This window comes from Takifugu rubripes, chromosome 9, assembly GCF_901000725.2.
Source record: "Takifugu rubripes chromosome 9, fTakRub1.2, whole genome shotgun sequence".
NCBI classification, from domain to species: domain Eukaryota; kingdom Metazoa; phylum Chordata; class Actinopteri; order Tetraodontiformes; family Tetraodontidae; genus Takifugu; species Takifugu rubripes.
In genome coordinates this window covers 7,310,023-7,327,451 of record NC_042293.1, presented here as the reverse complement: position 1 = coordinate 7,327,451, position 17,429 = coordinate 7,310,023, and the positions used below count along the sequence as shown (strand labels likewise).

General features: G+C 41.0%; 1 protein-coding gene across 3 annotated transcripts in view; it reads left to right on the top strand.

Moving 5' to 3' along the window:
• Nucleotides 1-17,429, top strand: part of znf469 (zinc finger protein 469) — a 143,157-nt gene that overhangs the window by 14,734 nt on the left and 110,994 nt on the right. For all 3 annotated transcript variants that reach the window (XM_011607148.2, XM_029841166.1, XM_029841167.1), the window contains exons 2-4: nt 5,117-5,229; nt 15,618-15,671; nt 15,894-15,934. The gene's annotated coding sequence lies outside the window, so the exon portion shown is untranslated. The remainder of the gene's footprint in view (nt 1-5,116; nt 5,230-15,617; nt 15,672-15,893; nt 15,935-17,429) is intronic.

Below are 17,429 nucleotides of genomic sequence, written 5' to 3'. Positions count from 1 at the left end.
GCTTTGAGTTGGGCCCGAAGTTGGCAACCTTTCTAAATTCCCGGTTGCCCTTGGAACAAACAGTCAAGACAGGTTTATGTCACGTTAAGTAACCTGACAACTGTATCCAGAGGTGAGCGCAGAAGAAGGGTTTGGATGATTTGCATACTTTCATGTGACAGCTTTTTATTGCTCCTCTTTTCAACAGTAGATTACTTTTTCTTAAGCTCTTACGATCCTTTAACTGTCAGTAATAAGCAATGATTGTCTTGTCCACAAGGGGGTAGGCAGTCAGCACACATGCCATATGCGACTGTGAATGCACTTTGCCATCTGAGTGTGTTTTTGTTGCTGCCGTCTTTATGTTGTAATTTGGTCCTGCAAAAACAATAAAAATCCCCCTGAAATCCATTCGTACAGCCATACCCCCTAATTGCCCCAAACTGCACTTTAGCACAACACTTTGCTACAGGGAGGATTTGGAACCCAAGAGGACCCAGTCATTAAATATAAGGACTTAATTATTACTCTATTATAAGTATCAGGTTATCATGGTCACTTCCTCCATCATCGCACCTTTAAATCCTTATTAGAACACATAAAGTGATACTCATGGCATATAAAAAATTTAAATCAAAGTTTTTAAGGCTAGAATAATAAAGTGCCGAGTGAGAAGATCAATTATGAAAAGCTTGCAGATTCCTGCAGCCAGAGCACACTGGCTTCACACTAGCACACATCACAAAAAGACCAGCAATGAGTTTTATTTAGTCATCGATGATGACTTCAAATTACTTTTGATGGATGATATTGAAATAAATAATTATATACAATGAAGACAAAGGAAAAATAATACTAAAAAGAGAAAATTAATTATAGGGCATGGGTTCCGTCACATGAATCTGTTGTGGTTTTCTTCTAAAAGATGTGAACCATGGCGACACATGCACATTAATGGATACTTTATTCTGTAATTTCACACAGAAGTGTCTTTTTTTTCAACATCACCAGGCTTGTATCAATGGATGTGTCTAAACTTGTAGCATCTTGATCATATTATGTCAGTGTTTTCTCCGGGTGAGACTGCTCTGTTGCCACGATTGGTCACACGTTACATTAACCTCTCTGCGTGCATCTGGGTTCAGGGGACTCTGCGGTTTCTTGTCTGGAGCTTTATGAGAACCTTCCCTTCAGCCTCTACTTTATGTTGATAGGAAATATTTTATTTTATTTTTTATCTACAATTCTTCTGTCACAATACTGCAACTCTATAGTGCCTCTGCATGGTGCACCATGCACAAAACAGGTCTGCCATATTGTTTCTGGAACTATATTCATTAAAAAAAAAAATCTTATGGCTCTCACTCTGCATTCACATTCTGCAACTTTGACTGGGTTTACTGGCTTGAATCAGGCTTCTCTTGGTGGGATTTTAAAAACTAACATTGGATTGAACATTTCTGTGTGGACACATATTCTATTGTGTGGTGCTCATAAGTCAGATGAGATATTCTGGCAAAACAATGTAACAAGAAGGTGTACTGTATATACTGTACATACAGGTAAAGTCACCAAGGCTCAAATTATTCATTCAGGCCACAGTTTCCACAGAAAATATTCATGCTAAGCCTCCTACTCAGTAAATAATAGCCAATTAATCAATATACTGTATGTGCTAGAACTTCTAATAAGTATGCAAACCTTTAAATAAACATGTGTTCTTCCCTAGTCCATCTTTTTGTTCAAGCTCAATTTTGCATTCATGCATAATAATGATGCCTCAGAAATCTTAGTTTTCCAGTCTGGACTCCCACTTTAAGCTGTTTTTATAGCGTGGTCTCCAGTCCAAAAACAATCTTTTTACACGATAACATCTGGGCACTGACAGGCCTGTCAGAGTTCAGCGCGGTGGTGTGTATATTTTCAGTGATGGGACTGTGGTGGAATCCTCTGTCCATTACTAGCTGTTGTTTTCCCATCAGTGCTGGATCAACACAGATGACCCGACACAGGTCTGTGCATACACAAGCATGTGTATGTATTTGCGTCGTCACAGAAAGCTGGGGTTAGAAAACCCAGCGCATCTCTGACCCTGACTGAGTTTGTCAGCGCGTTCACATTTGCAGCTGCTGCGCAGGCTACCAACGAACAGTGGGTGTTACTTGACATTGACCTTGGCGTGTAAAACCACTCGGCGTTGTTGTTAGTGAAGAGCAGAAGGGAAGGGAAAGGAAAGTGGAAGTAGGTCAGAGTTAAAAGATAGACAAAAATGTGAATAAATGGATAGAAAGTGAGAAAGTCAAGTAGCTATCTGCTTGTTGGAATTCTTGGAAAGAATCTGACATTTTGAGGTTACTAACTGCAATGATAAGATTGTGTGAAAGTGTGCGAGCAGGGTCCAGGAGTATATCAATTAAAGGGACAATAGCTTCTCTATTTCCCGGCAGGTGGCATTTGGAGGCTTATGGCTCAGGGAGATCCAATCATGTTGGTGATGTATTTGTCCTTGAGGACAAAAATAGTTGCAGTAATACTTTGGCTTTATATTCCTACCGTCGATGTCTAACTTGCAATAGATTTGAAACTGCCTGGAGGTCTTTTAAACCCGTTAAACCATATTTATTCCAAAACTAACACGTTTTTTTATGATGGCCTGGACTGTCATTGTGGTGCAGTCTGCTGTAGTTAGGAGTTCCAGACAAGGTAATGAAGGGGACTCATGGAAACTGTTATTTAACACAGCTAAACTGTGTAGAAATGTCTGTCACTCTCATGGCTGGTGAGGAAGGTGAGGTAAAATGTTTTAGAAGGACCAAGCCGGGGACTGATGAGAATGAACAGCCACATTTGTGGTCGACACAGTCTTCTGTCACAGTTGTAGGTTCAGTCAGACCTGTTACTACAGACCCCAGAGATTTGTAAACCATCTGTAAAGCTGCCCTAATGCTGCCTTGCTCATAAGGTTTAATTTTTATCTCTTTGTCAAGTAATGGTCCATTTTCACTGCTCTTTCTTGGGTCTGAAGACTGGATATGCCGCAATAAGGAATCTCCTATATAAATCTTCATATATGCTCCATGTCATAACAATTGTGCTAGAAATTATTGCTGGAAGTTTTCATCTTTGCGTGACTTTTCAGTGATAGCCTGTGTTACCTGCGCACGAAGCAGTGTATCAATTCATGTAGCAACATGTTAGCAGTCGTAAAGGAGACTGATTCCGCAATGTAAAGCAATTCAACTGCCCACTCTTCCACCGCGCCGACCTGACTGAGCTGAAAGAGCTGACTTCTTTTTATTGCCAGTCGAGCCATTCATGTTTCTGTTATTATCAAATATATCGGTGGAGAATCTAGTGTTGTTCATCTCGTGCTTGTCCTGTATGATAAAGTTATTAGTGAAGACCACTGTGTCATGCAGGCCTTTGAAATTTGAAAAGACAAATGCTTTTACAAGTCATGTCATATTCAGCTGAATGGTATTACCTTTGAAGAACCATGACATCTGACATTCTTGAGCCCTTAAAAAGAGCCCAAAAGCAGTTTAGCTCTTGAATCAGACTCTCGGGAGAACAAAATTCAGCTTCGGGGAAAAGATGAGGAAAAATGATTCAGTGTTTATAGCTTAGTCTCGCATAGCTCCCACTGTGCTGCAGAAATTATACTGACCTAGTTGCATTAGCAGGATTTCCCTTCCTTACCCCCATCAGCCAACAACAATGCTGAAAAAGCTCAGATCAGATTAGTCTCAACGAACAGACTAGGCTCAAGCTGGTGCAAGCTAAAGGATTGTCAGAATTGTCTCCGTTGTTATGATTGGTATAAATCTGTGGAGAGAGATCATATCAGACAGAGCGGAATCCCCAAGGAGCCCTCACTGCAGAGCACAATCACGGATGTTTAAAAGAACACACGTGCACTGGCATATGTGAAGGTGTTTGCCTGCTCATGCTTCCTCACGCTGATGATGTGTCAAAAAAAATCAACAATCACTTGTCATCCGTGAGTACTCAGCTGTGTATTTACGTGCACATTAGCTGTGTGTAGACAAGTGAAAAGCACATGTTCATGTCTGTGTGATCGAACCCCAAATATCAGCATTGGTAACCCTGCAGCGACTGCAGTAACAGCCCGCGGTGGAACGAAAAGGTTGGTTGGAAAATGACAAGTCAGTGTGTGTTTTGTGTTGGCTCTGGGTGCCATTCAGTTACAATATCTGTTACAAACGAAACACACGTGTCTGAAGCAGAACCAACAGACTGTTTTCTCCTAAAGCAACGTCAGCTGGAGACATGTTGGCCTACAAGCTAAACACATCTCAGGTAGATCTGATTTACTTCAACCTCTCATGTTACCCACAGTCCAACAGCTTTTTCTTCTTTAGGATGATTCAAATTGTACTTTTGCAGGTGAGCCCAGTTATTTTACCTCTCACACAAGTCTCCTCAGCAATGACTGCTCCTCTTGCCCGTACAGCACGCAGAGCGATTAATAGTCTGACAATGCTCCGCAGCAAGAGCAAAGATAAACATCTGTTTTAATCCTCAAGGTTAACAAAAGCCACCTCAGTGTTTCTTTTCTCTAAAGTTGTTCAGGTGACAGTAGCTGGGCAGCAGCTCTATACCTCCTCTTTAGAAGATTTACCCATAAAAGACAGATTTTTCCAATTAAAAAATGTGACTTCCAAGATGATGGAAACAGTTGGGCTTGAATGCATGCAAGGGAGAGTACCGATGGACTTTTAGTGACATATATAAACAGCGCTGATTTAGGGCCTCAGAATCCATTATAGGAGCATCTATGTGTCAGCCTTTGAAGATTATGATATAGCATCAGTCTTTTCTTGTGTTGTTATTACAGTCTTGTTTGGAATATTGGGGCTCTGCACATGGAAGCTATTACCTGTGGGCTTTTCCATCAGGAGAAATGGGGGATAGAGGTCATCACATCATGCCCAGCTTATTTTTTTTTGAAGACCCCCTGTCCTTGCTTACAAGAGGACAGTGCTTTTCCATCGAAGCTGGTCTAGAAGAAGCTGGAGTTCACACTACACCTGACATCCAATGTTGTTATTGTGAAGCACGAGCCATTTGTTGTCTCTAGATTAAGAACCATCTGTGTTCTTATTATCCCTTCCAGGGAGCGTCCACCCAACGCTGTGTGACTCCAGGAGTCAGCAGTCCACTGGGCTCAGCAAGCCTGTGAAGGACAGGAAAGTGAACGCACGCCCATCTGGACCCCATCAGGAAGAGGTAAATAGAGCCAGATCCTACAGGGATCATTAGAGCCAGGCCTTGGCTCCCACTCACCATCACAAACGACTGAGGCAAAGCATCAAGAATAAAACTATTGCCATTGACATTAACTCAAACTGTGTGCAAAAATGCAAATTCATTCAAACCTGCTGTGCATATTTTCAGTCTTCCATCCTGCAATAGACTGCCCTCTGCCTCCAGTACATTTCAGTGGGACGGTGCTGGACTCAGAGACCTCAAGGAAGGTGTTGATACAAATCAACGTAGACATGCTACATTCAATTTTTTACTAAAGGCAGAGATGAATATTGACTGTGTGTAACCTTCATATTCTGTCATGTGACTCCTCTTTGCCCTCTGCTGAAGTGTAAAACTCGTCTCTGCAGCTGATTTAATGCCATCTTGGAATTTGGCTGTAGGGCGTCTTCAGCTGGTCCCCTTTGTAGCTCAGATTTTGGTATATGTATAAAGCAGACCCTAAAGGACGACTTAAAGCAACAAGTTTCCACGTGTTTGGCTTCTACTCCTCTGGCTCTTTAAGTCTGCAGTCGCAAAAACAATTCTTGCTCTCTCAGCTCTTCATCTCCCAGCAGCTGCTCACCACTCTGTGTTACTTCCTGCTAGCATTCATGTTCCAGCATCAACCTTTACTGTTGTGGACCTAACCTCCTTTTGTTGTCACACACCACATGACGAGACTATTCTGTTGGCACCCTGTGAACTGCACACTTCATTACTTCACTTCTTTATGGAGTTAAAGTGTTGGGCTTTTCAGACATTAACTTTGGTGTTTGATCTTTGTTCTATCTGGCGCCCGGGTCTGACACGAGGTCCAATAGCCATAAAGAAGCTAATGTTGTGCTTGAGAAGAGATTTATTATAATAATTAGTTTTTAACCTGGTCATGGTCAGGGCAGCTACATATGGAAATATGCAGTGGTAATAAAGATAATGGGCCCACTTTATAAACGACAACTTTAGTCTCCCATTAAACCTGCAAGAACACCAGTGGTCCAGTTTTAATTCAGGCATAATCAGCACCCCACAGTTGGAGATGGAGAATGGTTTGAACTCATGTGTAGACATTCTCATCTGATAATTTTCTTTTAGAGAGCTGCTCCATTGGGAGCCTGCTCGCAGACTTTGGAAACAGTTTGGGGTTAGTGGCAGACTGAAACATAGCCGGCCTCTGCTCGCTCCCCTGCTACATTTGGCATCCCAACCTGAACTCACATTGTTTTAATCTTCTTATATGCACAACAACTGCATTGCTCCCGGTGACTTAAGTTCTGTAGGAATTTGAATACAGCAGTACCGAGGTGAAGGTCGGTCATTTCCCTTTTAGCTTTAGTTTCAGAACTAAACATTTCTGTTCATTCGTTTTTTTGCGTGAATAAACATTAAATGTAGCACTGCTGCTGCACATGATCCAAAGCCTCTCCTGATATGTTTTGTCAAATTCTTGTTGCCATGTGTCACATATTTCCAACGTGCAGTTCTTGAGAAATCTTAAATTGTCTTCAAGTTCACATCATGTTCCTTTTGCTCGTCTGTGATGGGGACTTCCAGCCAGCGAGCAAGGAAAGAAGTCACAAACATAACGTGAGTAAGACTCAAACACTAAAGCTCTGGCGGGAACATTTCCTCCTCAATCATATCAGGCCCATTTTCATCTGGAATAAGGGTTGTAAAACAACGAAAGAACGTACACCTATGATCCCAGACTACATCTTTCCATGTGTTGTTTTTTGGGGGGTTTTGACCAGTGTTCAGGATGTTTACGAGGTGAATTCTGAGGTCAGCTACTCTTACCTGCAGTTCACCTTCATCACCTCGCTGAGCTTCCTGTGTTGTCTGCAGTGTCTGCTGACTTGTCCTGATTTTATCCGCTGTGGAAAAGATGGACGCAGACTAAAATAATGGTTGCATTTCACCCTAGCTTACCTCCTGATGTTTTTATCATAACAGGAATTGGAAAGAGTGCTGACAGTTTATATTATAAGGATGTAAAATTTTGTTAGCAGGGAAAAGACACGAGAACAGAGAGAGTGGCTGACTGTGGTTCTGTGCATAGCAGAATGTATTTCATTTCTGTGTGCTGTAGGGAATCTACATTTGTAGCAGTGCGGGCTAACTGGTGCTTATGAACACCATGTGTCTGTCTCTCTGTATTCATGGGTAACAATTATCAGAACCCACACAATGAAAATGAAACTCCACCACATGTAGATCATCAAGTTTTTTTGTTTTTGTTTTTTTGGTGAGGAAAAAAACATTGATCTAAACCAATTGTGTCAGCTTCATCTCCAAGTGAAAGTTCACTCCAGCTGTGTGACAGTAAACCTAAACCTGACACGAATACACTGGGATGTTTTGGTGAGGTAGAGTAGCCTTTTAGTTTTTTTTTTTTAGTCTGAGCTGATTCGTTGTGATTGACCCTGAGCAACAAATCGGCCTTCAAGATGAGGTGATCAGCTTCAGTTAACCTTAGCTTAAGTTGGGTCATAGAGTTAAATGAAAAATCAACTTCCAGTCTAATTGCATGTGGCATTTGTAAATAGATTTGGCCACGAGTCGATAAACTTGCATTGCAGGGTAGGAAATGAGGGAATTAAGTTTCAGCAGAGGATATGCATGGCTATGTTGTCCATTTGCATGAAACAATAGCAAATCCTTGTGCTGGCTGTATGCTTCAGAGTCATTTTAGCGTGTGTCTGTGGCTAAACACATTTCTGTGCCACCCATAATCCAAATTACTGTAAACTAAACCCAAGTTACACCTTGGCAATGGAAGGGTGTCAAGTTGGACAGGAAAGAATTTATTTGAACGTGACTAGAGTTTCTTTGGCTCAGCTCCCTGGTGGGGGATATGGAGAGGGTCTGTCTTTGGTTATTCTGTCCCCCGACGTCTGTGCCACATGCACTCCGAACAATAGACGATTCATTCATCTCAGTGTCTGCAGATCCAGCCAGAGTGGGCTGCAAAGAGTGGAAACCTATTCAACCTTCCTCTATATTGCAGCAGTAGAGACCTACCACACAATATACACCCATCATCAGTACTTCAATATTTCCTGTCATTTAATCTTATATATATTATGAACATTTTATTGTATGCTATTCGCATCACAGGCTCACTAAATGGGATTTGATAAGGAAAACACACACACATACACACCAAAAAAATGTCCCCATATTTTTACAGTGTTGCTGTAAATAAACAAAGACCTATCAGTCAGTGCGATCCCTTGTCCTACACTGAGCTCTGTTGGGGTTGGTGGTAGTTGGAGTTGAGGTGCCCTAAAGTGAGTCAGGGATAGGATGAAGGGTTACTGTTGCAGATACAGACTATAAATTAAAGTGTATATTCCTCAACAGAGAGATGTGAAATAAACATTTGTTGATGGGGAAGAAAAAAGGATAAAAATCATGAATAATAACACAACCAATTTTTGAGTAAATATATTTTTGGCATCTAATGTACTATAAAAAACTGAAGTTGCAACAAATGGTCACATTTGAACTGATTCATTCTTTTATTGATGTTCATTTGTACAAGAATCTCACTTGCATTCCCCCTCTGAGGACCTCATGTGACCTTGACTGACTGATTCCTATCAGTCTCATATTTCTGTGTCTGAGAGGCCCTGGAATGGAGCTGTGACCCACAAGTCATGCCCTTCAACTGAGTGCCCAAGCGTAGGGTTTTTCTTTCTTTACATGGTTAACACACATGTAACTGTGACTTAGCTGGCATAGAGAAGTGATTGAGCATTTTGGTTGAGAATCCTGTCGGTTCTGCTGAGGCTGAGGTCACTGGCTCAAAACCAAAATAATAAACGTGAGGCAGAGTGAAGTTTGTGAACTGTATTGGACAGTCCCCTTCTTTTCTCTATTTTTCCTCCCCCCAGTCTCTCCACTACAGCCCAGCACAGAGAGCGAAGGTGATGATAGGCCCCAAGCTTTCCCAGTAGGCCTCCCTTACTAGTCACTCTGAATGGGTGTCTGTCCCAGAACATCTCCATCTCTCATCACCACCCCATCAATCCCATGCCCCCGTAACTATCCCTGCAGAGACAGGGCTTCACTGTGTCCCAAAATCCACCACACTTCCCCACTGGTTGTGGGTTGTCACATCTACTTGACAGCAGAGGCCCCTAAATAATGGACATTTAAGCCAAAGCCCCCCTCTATACCCATCATCAAAATGCCACCGCTACAAGAATTAGCATCCCCCAATGTACCTAGATTCCACACGCGTGTCCAAGAGTAAGAGACCATTTCCCAGTCTATATATCCATAGTGGGGCCCCTCTAACTTTCTTTCATCCACATCAAGGTCACCTGACCCAGTAAACGCCTGCAGGATCAAGGCCTCCTGTGGGAATCGCAGTGGATGTTATCATAGCATTCCAGTCCATGTGAAAGTATGGCAATTAGCATAGCTCGAAAATGTTGTTTTGCTAGCTTCTTTCACCGAGTCCCCATCTGTAATGTAGACCAACCCTGTCTGCAGGACTCCATCCATCCATCCATCCATCCATCCATCCATCCATCCATCCATCCATCCATCCATCCATCCATCCATCCATCCATCCTTCAATCCATATGGATTTCTTTGGGTTTGTCACTCTGCTGTTATTATATGTCCACAAATGTGTGACAAGGTGGGATTAGACATAAGATACGAAGATTTCTATGTGTTAATAGAGCTCAGCTTACATCTTTCACCAATCATGCTACAATGGACAGATGAGCAAAACCTGCATCATGGATTGTTACCGTGTGACGAGTCATGTTTTCTGCACGATTCAAGAACAGTGATGGTGCTGAAGCCATTTTGCTGGGACTGCAAAGGTTCCCTCAGTGGGAACCAGAGGGAACCAGTTTTAATTGCCTACTTTCGATTCCAGCACAATGAAAATCCTTTTAAGCACATGTGAAGTGAATTTCCTCTGTATCTGGAAAGCCATCTCTAGATTGGAATATATTATTAGACAAACCTTTATGTTGTTGTCAGAATGAGTTATCACCGTATGTCAATGTCGGACACACAGTTCCAACCTAGCGGGGGTTAGTCATCTTGTCCCGCTATCCAGGAAGGGGTTATAGACTGAGTGGGTGTGGAACATCACCTCATTTTGCCAAAGTCGGGAATATGATACGGCTGCTGTGTTCTCTATTATTAAGTGGACAGCCTGTTTTCCACAAGGAGTGAGCCTTTTGTCAGCACTACAGCATCATTGTTTTGACCAGGTTTTCTTATAGGTACATCCCATATTTTTGCTGTATCTCTGTGTTCAGTTTTAGTTTTTATGTGTAAGCGCTAATCTCAGGTAGGTAAACAGTAGTGTGGTATGTATCTGGATTTACATTCCCTTTCCCCCCTGATTCCTCAGGGACTTGTGGTTTAGAGAAGTTTCCAGGCCTCTCTAATTTTGCCAGTGGCAAGATATATGACAGGTTAGGTTGTGGTATGGCTGTTTTCAGCATTTGTGTTTTTGTGCAGACTGTTGCAATGTTTTTGTTCCTGCAGAAGTGTGACTTGGCCTCAGGCTTTGGGGGCGACTGGTTTCAAGGACAGGGTTGGTTTGGATGTCAGGAGGATCTTTATATAGCCTCTTTGATTCCACTTTGTATGAAAATGATGATCCAAACCTGCAATATATCAAAGAAAAATTACTTTAAACATTAGTTTTGACTGGGACATTTGTAGATATGATCGGATCAAACAGGAAAACATTGTTGCTGGAGGGTATACTGAGTTTCAGTATCACTATCAGATTGCAATTGATTGAAGCCAAGAAAAAAATTGCGTACAAGCTCATACAAGGTTGGAAAGAAATGCTAAATACTCATTAATCCCCCCAAGTGAAATAGCATGTCTAAATTTGGCTTCGCTCTAGCGTCACAATCACACAGTCTTCAAAAAGAGGATTTGTTTTCTCTCAGGTCCGCAGCTGGCAGAGGGGTTGTTGCTTAATTATTCCTCAGAGATTAAACCCTTACTTCAGGAAAATTTTTAAGGAATTTTATCTTGAGTATTAAAAAAGCAATGTTATTGGGGTCAAAGGAAAAGCACACCCCAGCTGCTTTGCAGGTGTACCCTCTTTCTTTGACACTGTTTAGAAAAGAAAAATACACAATAGACTGGAGGGTTTGGTAATGGATTTTCAGCAATTTCTCTCTCCAGAGAAACTTGAAGACATCATACAGGAGACATCACTGATAGGCTTTGTCTCCTGATGGTTAGAGTTGTTGAAATTCACAGTAAATCTGTGATACATTACATGGAAGACCTGCAATTTCAGCCACCAGAATTTTGCCTGGCTTTGACGCCCAACCACGACCTTTCTCACCTGGCCTGTGTGGGCTTACATAATTATCATGTTGGGGTATTTATGGAATGGCAGGTGCTTAGAAAGGTGATGCAGGACACACCTTTCTATTCATTTGTGTGAAGCCTCACATAAACATGCTTCACTTCTTAAGGTGCTGGGAATGGGAACATGTTGTACATTTGCAGTTTTGCTGAGAAGCAATAAATACTTGTTCTCCACACATCTCAGTTGTGCAGTGAAGTCATGTTAAAATACTTTTGGATCACATTAGAAATCTGTAATCGTGTAGTAGTTTGTGAATGCAATACACCAGGGTCTCAAATAGATAATAATTTGGAAAACCATTGGATTTTTACCTAAGAAACAGAAATGGCAATATATCTTTTTAGTCAGTTTTCTGCACGATATAGGACCTTGATATAAAATTTGAGTCCAACATTTGGATCTTTGGAAGGGGATTACATATTTATCATGGATTTTTTCATATTTATTTCCCTTGTAGGCATTTATGATGCTGATTTATAAGCGACAGTGTTAATACCGTGAGCAACATTTTAAGTCAAGGCGATGTGTCACATAGAACACGCACTAAGTGTTTGAAGACTTTAACCTCGAGCTATTTATTATATTGTTACTTTTGATTTGTTACTTTAGAAACCTGTGTGACTGTAATATTGGAGAATAAGCCACATAAACTTTAAAGTCATAATGTGCCATAAAAGTGTGGAATTAATCACTGTGATTGCACAGAGAATGACATACTCAGGTTACAATTGCAGCTTTATCTGGGTTGGGCACTGCACAAGATAAAAGGGAACTGAAAAGCTCGATCAGTTGTTTTAAAGGATTAAATTGACCATCTCATGCGAAAACAGATACAAACTGTTAAGATATTGAATTGGATAAAAGACCAGGAACTACAGCCGACAAGCAAGCGCAACAAGATGTGATTAGTCATGTAAACGCACATCACAAACCAGATTAGAAATGTTTTTCATTGTTCACCAGGATAAACATGACACAAAACATCAGTCTGTGTAACCACAGTTATTTTTCACTTTTTCCGATTATGTAATAAACACAGTTTAACAAAGTTAATGAAAGTGAACAGTGCAACTTGCAGCAGTTCATATTATTTTCAGTCACATAGAAGAAGGATGCGATAGAAGTTAATTTGAAACACCAAATATCACAAAGAGTTAAATCTGAATTGACATAGAAGTTGTTGAAAATTTCTTGTCCCCACTCCAGATTTACATCATCATGAACTGAAGCCTGCTGTCAAAAAAGAAGTATGAAGAGGTTTCCTGGAGGAAGGTTCTGTGCTCGCAAGAAACAAGAACTTAGTTTAGGTTTCGGGAACAGTTGGGTTTTTCAGCAGGAACATGATCTGAAACACACATCAAAAGTGATGAAAAAAATCTCCTCAAAAGTCTGACAGGAACCCTGTGGAGAGCATGTGGACTGTGCTGGTGAATCTAGCCTGTGCTGGGAAGCTTTATCTCAGAAGTCACTACTTTGAGAACAACATTTTAACAACAGATTTGTTGATATTTTTGGCAGACTAAAATAACAATACTAGTGATAATCATAAATATTTGTTGATATTTTTGGCAGACTAAAATAACAATACTAGTGATAATCATAAATATATATTAATGTCTAACTATCTGTAATAAATGTCTACTGGTGTCTAGGTTGTTGCACCGCAGAACTTCAGATGAATGTTATCAGCACTGAGTAAATCCACCATTTGCTCAATGCACTTTAGGCTGAGCCCCCCCCCCATGAGTCATAAATACTAGTGACATCAGTTCTAGTAATCCAAAAAGTTTTTAGTCTAATATGTTTGCTTGAATTTATATAGTTGACTATAAATTGGGCATAACAAGCAAGAACACCTTTTAAGATAGATAAAAGTTCTCCTTTTGGAATTCCTACTGCTCCTGCTGTTGGTATTTTGTGTGTCTGCTCTATACTTGACTGTTCCATGAGACACCACTTCTGATACTGATACTATCACTTTCCCTGCTGGCCAGCAGATTGTGGTATAATGTGTGTTAGACTGCAAGGAACAATTAAAACTTGAGCTTGTTGACATTTCTGGTTTAAATCTCTGTGGTTGTGTATTGTAAATCACTTAAACTCTGTCAACTTATGGTGGCTGTACCAATCAACCTTCCTTTCATTGGTTTGTCTATACACTCTTGTTGCACTTCTACCTATTGTGCTCATTTTTCATCACTACAGTTGTTTTGTGTGTGTGTGTGAGTGTGTGTAAACCCTTGAACAGTTCTGGCAGGACAGCTGAGAACTAGAGAGGGAGACAGGCAGCAGCAGGACAGCCAAGATTTTTGCCAACGTCTCTGTCTAACATAGTCCTGGAAACAGGTCGCTTCCGCTCTTTAGGCTGAGGTGTGTTTTATACTTTTTGCAAGGCATTGAGCAACAATGGTTCAGGGCATGATGCACACTGCCACAGGGAGAGTGCAGCATGCTTACCGGTACTCAAAATAACCTAATCAAAATCTTGAAAACAGGCAGCGACAAACTGTAGCTCTTTCCATCTTTATGTTTTATCACCGTGCCGGAAAACTGTCTCATCGAGCCAAAAATCGTTTCTCATTCAATTACATGTTCCAAGTGTGTGTTCCAAAGCTTCATGCAGTCTGACTTCAGAGCTGGGCTAATATTTCACACAAATATCCTCTTCTCATCGCTTAAATTATATCAAAATAGGACATCACGGGCCCTGTGAGCGGCTTGTGTGTATTCCTTTAATTGTCCCCTGTGCTGAGGTCTTGGTCAAGGTCAGTCCTGTTAGCCAGAGAGTTTTTATATTCTTCTGTTATAAATCAAATATAATACACATGGACATGCTGTTTTATTGTGTATGACAACAACGAAACACTCATATACGGTCAGATATTTATTTAAATATCAGTGCAGGTCCCTCTGCAAGAACATTACAATATTGCTGTCCCATGTTTGTACGGTAGCCTGGAATGGACACTAAAAATCAAATAAGCACATATGACTTTTTCAGTGAATTTAAAATTTCAGTGCTAACTCCTAAATGCACCTACAATGAGTCATAGGTGTGAGAAAAACCTATTTTGTTTCCTGCCAGCCACCATAGGACATCGTCTTATACAGACTTGGATTTTTCCAGGTCCAGGTACCAGCAGAACTGACACGATGCCATATTTACCGAGGTCTATACCACCTCTCCAGATCCATGACGAATGACGTCCGTCTAAATGTAAACCCAGGTGCACCCATTTTACAAAGCTGCCATGATGTCATACCTTGTGATTGATTATCTTATCATATATACATCAAATCGTGTGGCAGAAGTAATTCAGACTGACTCCAAATGCCTGCCGGTGGAGGCAGCTGTATGGAGACTGGAATGATGTGCAAGAATGTAGAGAGTCAATTTACGTGAGCAGTGAGAGCTCATTCTTCATTAGAGACATCTTCTAACGCGCGTTAGTTCATTCAACGTTAAATTGAGTGGTGGAGGTTTGGACTACACATGCCTCCGTTTGTGCATTTCACTAATGAACATAGACATCTCCAGATCCACCAAGCTTGTTCCAGCTCTTTGGTGATGCTAATACTGTCTGTTGATGGAGTCTATGACCACTGGCTGTGCTGCTGATTAGACACTTAGAAAAAAAAAGAAAGATTTACCCGATCTGATTTATGGGGGCTGTTCTTGCTCACTCCTGTTCAGCTCTCAATTTTCAGCAGCAACAGGCACGTGTTCATCTCAAAGTCACGTAACCTTGAGTGTGTGAAGAATTTGGTCGTATTTCAGTTGAATAAATCAATTATCTCAGAGAGATTAAGGGGTCCAGTTCAATATTCTTTCTCAGTAACACATATTTAAGTCACGATGCCCCTACACTTCATATCACATTTTGCATTTTTATGATAATAGATAATATAAGTAGCCTTCTGTTCAATGACCACAGGATGACCCAGTTTATTGGCAGCTTGTGGCCACAGCTGTTTAACACATTTTGCTTTTCTCTTACAGGGTGAGTTTTGGTTTTTGCCTCAACCGATTTGCCTGAAGTCTAAGGCCACACAGGTACGAATCAGATGTTCCTTTCTAGGAACTTTTGCCTCATTTTTGAGGTATTATGGGGCACCTCGGTTGATGTGTCACACTTTCCAAATGTTTTGCTCTGCATAGGTCATATCGGACGTCTGCTGTGCCTCAAAGTGGGATTATTGTTCTATCTGTAAACAAAAAGAAACAGATCTCATATAAAACTGCATCTATTTTAAATGTAAGTTGTTGTTTCAACAGAAACTGGAGGACCTCAAAGTCTCAATCTGGAATCACGGAAGGTGAGTTTTTTTTTTTCATTTGCAGTTTCATGTCAGTTACAAGAATCATCGAAATGCTGGGGAAAAGAATTTCAGTATGTTAACACAGGCAGTTTGTGAAAGTAAACTTCTCCATCCGGTGGTCAGTTACACAGCTGATACCAGTGAAGACACATCCATCGGACAGTCAAAATGTAGTCATTGTTTGAATCCAAAACCTCCAACATGACACCTCCCACAGTGTCTGACTACTGTGATTTTTAAATGCTTACCGGCAATTAGGTGCAAGAGTGCTTCCCCTAAAACAGCTCATTTAGAAACAAATGAATATGGCTCTGGCAGCTGCACAAAGAATAAGCCAGCAATCTGCATTCAGAGCAGAATCAGGCCTGCAGATGGAGCAAAACTGGGACAGCAGGCCAAATGAAGCGGTCTATTTTCGGCTGCTTTCATCCACATTACGTTCCCAGTGTGTTGCTTCACAGTGTTCCACACAATTCCCTCCACTTAATCCCTCTATTGACTCTGAGCAATGTATTTCATTTGTGCACAAGGAAGGACGGTGACCAGGAATCGTTTCAAAGTAGACTGATAATGAGGATAAAGTATAAGATTTTGCAAAAAACACACAATTCTAACTACCAGGTACCGAATAGTTTTTGTCTCAAAAAACTGCCAAAATAGTCTGTAGCATCTCTTTGGTTTTGTTAAGAGTCCTTTAGCCAGCTGGCCATCAACAGCAAGGGCCTTCTTTATGAGCCCAGTCCTGCTCAAGATTTCTTCCTGTTAAGAGGGAGTTTTTATTTCCTGTCACTGCTGCTGGGTCAGGGGTCAGACTGAGTTTCTGAGAATCTTGATTGTAACCGATGCCATATAAATAAGGTTTCATTGAATACACTGAATATCACTGAGTGGAGCTTTCTGCAACAGTTGCTGTTGCTTTAATATTCAAAAAAGAGAATACATTTAAATAAATAATAAAAAAATCAGCTATTTCCTAAATGCCTGTTGACAAGAACAAGATTAAAATAAACGGTTAAGTTTTAGGCTTGATCTTTTGTGTTTGATTTGATTTTCAGCCTCACATGCACCACATTTTGTCCTTGTCAAGTTACATATGGATATATTTTAAGATTGAACGGAACACAAGCCTGAAGGACTGAAGTACTGCACTTCATCTTCCTTCAAGGAAATTCAAGTCAGGACTTGATGAATGAATTGACTCCGCTGGTTACACTCTCCTCACTTCTTCCACCGGGTCTGCAAAGCCCGGGTTTGCGGCTGACACACTTTACGCTTCACACTGAAGTATAGAAAAGCATCATGTCAGCGGTTCACTGTCAGTACCCTTCTTTGTTTGCCAAGCGTGAATAATTCACTTCCTGGCTGCCCTTTTGGTACAGGGAATAAGAATAATGTATAGTAACAGCATTTCACAACCTAATATGGATGGAAGAGCTGACCTAGACAGGTAGGTTGATTAGATGAAGTCACGTGTGAAGGACTGGAAGAGGAA